Here is a 5956-nt window from a genome sequence, read left to right on the forward strand (position 1 = left end):
GCCTATGCCTCGGGGGTAGGGACACTCACGAGGCCAAAGCGTCCTCGCGACCTCCCTAATACACCCCCACCATGACACTCTCACGTAATAACGAGTTGCGGCTGTATACGCTCGGGGCCCCCCGAGGTCGCGGAGGGGTCCCTCGCACGCCTAGTGGAAGCCCTATGCTCCGCGATGGGGGGGGTGGCGGAGATTATCCTAGGTGCCGGACGCGACGTTTTTCTGCTTCTTCGTGGAGCTTCAATTATCCTTTCCTAGACTTAAATATGTCGATTTCAAAAGTTGATTATGGAAAAACAAAAAGGGGGGAATTTTCTCTTGCTCCTTATCGTTTCGCCGGCTTTGAAGCCTCCTTTTCTAAATCATATTTTCTGAGGAGCTGAACGCTCTGAAGTGCCCCTAGGCGCCAAGGAGCGTGAAAGCAAGGACTTGCAGTCCCAGGGGCAAACATTTTCAGTGGTCGACCCCTGCTCGGGGGGCCCGAATCGAAGCGCGATACCACCATAAAGAGTCGGCCTCAAGGCTACCTACGGCGATGATCCAAAGGGACGGAATGGGGAATCGCTAGAGCGCCAAAGGGGGCTCCTGGGCACCGCTTCAGGAGCCTTACCAGTCATAAGGCTACTTGCCACCCTGGTACCGTCCTGGAGCTCCAGTCGGTGTCAGGGGTGGTGGGGACCCGCCCCGTGAAGTTCGTCGAACCTAGTAGCGATGGGGAAATGTGCGGGGCCGGTGCTTGTCGACGTAGAGCGGCTTGAGTGTCAAGGGGAGCTCCTGAGCAACATGCCTTCAGGGCCTTACTGGTCAGAAAGCCACTCAGCCACCCAGGTGTCGCCCATGTCGGCACCAAGGGCGTCGGGGCTTTGCCCCATGAGGAACAACCTTGGTAACGGGTTGCGCCTCATGGTGGCAGGGATATGTGCAGGACTGAGACCCGCAAACATAGAGTGCCGAAAGGGTCTCCACCCCGTCCCACTGACAAAGCAGGGGCTACTCAGGAGGAGCTGCAGAAGGGACCGGTGCAAACCCATGAGCTAAGTACCCCGCAGGACCGGATGGGAGCTATCTGGTTTCGCGTCAAACTAAGAAAGAATTAATAACACGCATCCTAACAAAAGGATGCAAGGCCTAAGGACTAAGCTGTGGCAAGGAACGAGGCCATCGTCCAAGTGCAGTGGCATAAAGGATGCCTCGGGGGGATGGGACCTCCTGAGGCCCCTGGTTGCCGTTGCCCCAGAGCAACGGTTGGGTCATCGACGGACCCTATGCAAGGGAGCTAAGCCACAACGACTACCAGCGAGCAAGCCATCGATTCAAGAGAGGAAGAAAAAGGGAGAACGGCGAAGGTAACATACAAAAGTTTAACGCCCGACAGGGCATAGTTCATGGTCGAACATTACAGGGGCGGGAAAACAGCGCCGGCAGGCTCGGCATCGGAGCCCTCCTCCTCACTGGAGACGGGCACCCGGACATACCGCTCCACCAAGGCATCCACGTACGAGCGCACTTCGTCCCAGAGAAGACGTTGGAACTCAGCGGGCACCGTTTCGACGACGCGCTGGAGATCAAGCTGCAGGGCGACGCGACGTAGGTTGGAGAAGACAAGTGTGAAGGCAAGGCCCAGAAGCTCTCGCGCGTCAGACGCGTTGTCCTCCATCACGCGGAAGACGCCGGCCTCCAGCGTCTCCACCACCTTCTGGAAGAAGGCGAGGTACCCCCCGCCGCTGCTCACTCTTGGTAGGACCGGGGCATCCCCCACAAATCAGCGCGTCGCGCCTACCGCCTGGCCGACGATGCTCCCGAACTGCTTGGCACGCTGGGACTCCATCATCCGGGCATACGCCACCTCGTCCTGGTGATATGTACCAAACGTATCTATAATTTCTGCTTGCTCCAGATCTTTTGGGTGACATTGTTATATGTTTTGCTACACTTTTACATCTTTTTACACATATTTGGACTAACCTACTAACTCACTGCACCCAGTGCCAGTTTCAGTCTGCTGATGTCTTTTTTGCATGGGCTTTTACCCAAATTTACAGAGCCCCAAAAATACTAAGAAAGATATATGAAAATCAGCGTGATGGAAGATTCCAGATCACCGAAGATAGGCCAGAGGGGAGCCAGGGGTTGCCCAGGCGGCCACCTTGGGCAGCGAGGCCCCTGGCCGCGCCCACAAACCGCCTCGGTGGGCCCCACCTCCTCTGATGCCCTCCTTTGTCCTATATTTACCCCTTCGATCGAAAACCCTTCCATCATATCCAAAGTTGCGTATTTCTCCATCGTTTCGCCGCTGCAGCGCTTCCGAGATCGGGAGCATTAGGAGATCTCTTCCCGGCACCCAGCCGGAGGGAGGGTTGACCTTCGGGAGCTTCTCGACCGCCATGGACGCTTCTCGGACGTGCTGTGAGTAGTCCTCCTTGGACCATGAGTCCATGACCAATAGCTATGTGATGTCTTCTCTCCAATCTTGTGCTTCCATAATTAGCCCTTGTGAGCTGCCCTACATGATCAAGGCATCTATGTAAGTTTTCTGCTATTGCTATGCTCGGTTTGTTGGGATCCGATGGATTATGGGATTATGTTGAGATTGTTATGAGTTATATATTTGATTATCCTTTTATATTATGTTCTTTAGTGATTCATGCATGTTCTCCGTTGCTCTTTATTGCTTTTGCCGAGTAGTATATTGTAACTCCAAGAGGGAGTGTTTTGCATGATTGTGGGTTCATGCCCCATGATATCTAGCTTGAGTGACAGAAACATGAGACTAGGGGATGTGCTGTTGCCACCCGTGAGAAAAAAACGGTGCTTGTGACCACGGTTGCAAGGATTGTTTACCTTACACATAGTTCGTTAATGCAGTTGTCCGTTGCTTTGAGTTTGCACTTTCGGTGGGGCTCGCAACTTAATACCAGTGAGATGTTTTTGATAGATATCTCAAGGTGGATGATTAGTAAGTAGATGCTAATGAATAAACGATCTACTTGACTTGGCGAAGTGCCCATTCCTATTGAGCCTCTAACTTTCAAGTAGCATAATTAGCATTGAGGTGCGTTCATAATTCTATCAATTGCCCAGCTGTAATTTGCTTACCCAAGCATAGTTGTTTATCGTCTTTTGGGAGAGAGACATCACTTGTGAACATCATGTGACTCAGGTCCATATCACCACCATTGCTTACACCTCCACCATTCACTACTTTCATTCACTTTTCCGTTGCAATCACTGTCACTATTCCCACTTGTCTTTTGATCCTTTGCAAACTATAAGGCCAGAGAGATTGACAACCTCTATGTACTCGTTGGGAGCAAAGTTATTTGTTGTGTGTGCAGGTCCATGTCTTCAGCTAGCGCCAGGGCAGTGGACACCTAATTGTTGATCCTCGGAGTACTCCTGGTTCGATAAACCTTACAGTCTTTGTGTAAGGGAAACTTGCTGCTGACAACATCTCCACCTTCCACTTGGGGTAACCAACGAGGGGTGAGAAGTATATTCATCAACTCGTCATCACCTCGGCGTCCTCAACGACGTCGGACGCCTCCTGGACCTGTCTATGCAGCGACACCAATTCCGCCTTGGCCTCCGTTCGCCCTAGCGGGTGGCCTGGAGGGCGGCCTCGGCACTCTCGAGTTGAGCCCGCATCCCCTTCGCCTCCTCCTAAAGCTCGTCGAGCTTGAGCTTCTTGGCTGCGGGCGCTCTGGATGAAAGGGAAGATCAACCATCAAGTAGCGGACGGCACAACGATGAAAGGAGGTGCAGATGAGGGACTTGCTCATCAATCAGAGCACAGCGGCGGAAGAAGCGCAGCTACCCTGAGGTCCCTCCACCGCTGCTCCCGGGGGCGGACGAGGGCGGGGACGGAGCCGCACATTTCCCCCTGCCAGGATCGCCTCATGTAGACGCCATGGAAGATGAAGAAACGAAGGGGAGAAGAGGTTTTTCTTGGTGGAGCAAAGGAAGCAAAGAGGAAGCTCAAGATCGCAGTGCCTCCCACTTGCCAGGGGCGGGGCAAATTTATAGGCGAATCGCGGCCACCAAGCATCGTGGGAGCGCGAGCGTTGCGCACTCCTCGGGTGCCGCGAGGTGGGACGATAGGCGTATTGCCACCCACGTCGCTTCACCTGACAACTGAGCAGTCACGTCAGTGAGGGCCGTTGGGCGTGGGCCGGCCATGCCAATGCCATTGAATGAAACAGTGAGGGTGCCTCGAGGAGCGAGAGAGTCGCCGCATGGTGGTTTGACACGTGTGTAGCATGAACTCGCAGGCAATTAGGGCACGTGATCGGGCCATCCCCAAGGCTGCGCCTACAAGCCAACCCGAGCACGCCGTGGGCCGAGGGGCTACTCTCGACGTTCCTGGAATGGGGGTACCCAGACTTGCCTGCTTGTGGCCTAGGGCTGGCCCACTTCATCAAGCAAGCATAATCAGGCCCGACATCACTCAAGGCAAGGTCGTCGCGAGGGGCCAAGCCTCGTGAGTAGAAACAACATCAAGACCCGCAGGGGGCCTCCTTTGGACCCATCCAGAGCGACGGATATTCCGAGGCGAGATCCGGCCAAAGGAATCGAGAGTGACGCAGGGAAGGACATTCAAGTAGTAGACAGTAGGACAGTGCAGTTACCCCTTTAGTGCAAAGGGGGCGAGGATGCACGCATGTCTCCAAGGCATCTCCCAAAGGTTTCCATTCTCGTGCAACAAGCCCACCACCGCCCGCCAGCCGGATGGACGTTATCCCTCGACCCGTCCCTGCTGCGTTGACAGCCCCTTTGAAGGCGAATATACTTTTGGACACGGGAAGCATGTTCCCATGTCCCTCGTTAAAATTGGCCGTTGTGGGATCCGTTCCCGCCAAAACGATAAGGGAAGAGGACCGGGGCCTCCACTATATATATATAGAGTAGGTTACTTCATAGGAGATTCATTCATTCGCACACTGGCACCACGCAAAGGCCACCCAGCCTCCGGAGGCCCTCGAACATTGTAATAGTTCATCCACCAACCTCCATGAGAGGCAATCCACCAAAGCAAGAGTAGGGTATTAGGCTTCTCAGTGGCACAAACCTGGGTAAACTAGCGTGCTCTGTGACTTCCTCACCATCGAGTGAGTTCTCTGCCATCCCCGGCGAGTAGTGACTTAGCTGGGGCGAGTCCGTGAGAGATCTTCGTACACGCCCCTGAGTTCGAATCTTTAGGGTTTTGCGGAGCCTGAAATCCGATAGATACAATCCAAGGCATCATCAAAACAAGCAAACTATGCAAGCAAAAACAGAATATGTTTAAAACAAAACAGTCTATAATAATATAGTTAAGTACCATACTTATGTAACTCTGAAAATTCTAAAAAAATACGAAGACCTGAGATAGTTGTATATAAATGCTGTCTAAGAATTTCAGACAAAAATACGCTTCAGTAAAGTAATAGAAACTTTGCACTAGACGCTAAAGTTTATGTTTTTGCATCATATCAATTCTACTTATCATACAAGTCACCCCAAAGGCTTTACTTGGAACAAACACTAAGTAAAACATAGAAACACAATCATTAGAGAGGAAATAATCATTTTCTCACACAAAAATAGAAAGTAAAATCAAAAAATTTAAGATAACTATTGGGTTGCCTCCCAAGTAGCGCTATTGTTTTATGCCCCTAGCTAGGCATAATGCGTATGATTCAAGCACTGTCATCTTTGAAACTCGACCCATAAGTAGCCCTCGTGATATACTCATAATGTGGTTTTATTATCTTTCTAGAAAATGTTTCATCCCTTTATTTAATGGAAACTGTAACCATATCTTTCCTCCTTTCATATCAATTATTGCACCTATAGTTCGTAGAAAAAGTATCCCAAGTACTATTGGACAAGATGAGCTGCATTCAATCTCAAGAACTATAAAATCTATAGGTACATAATTTCTATTAGAAATTATGATGACATCATCTATTCTTTCTAA

The sequence above is a fragment of the Hordeum vulgare genome, chromosome 4H (genome assembly GCF_904849725.1).
Source record: "Hordeum vulgare subsp. vulgare chromosome 4H, MorexV3_pseudomolecules_assembly, whole genome shotgun sequence".
Taxonomy (NCBI): Eukaryota; Viridiplantae; Streptophyta; class Magnoliopsida; order Poales; family Poaceae; genus Hordeum; species Hordeum vulgare.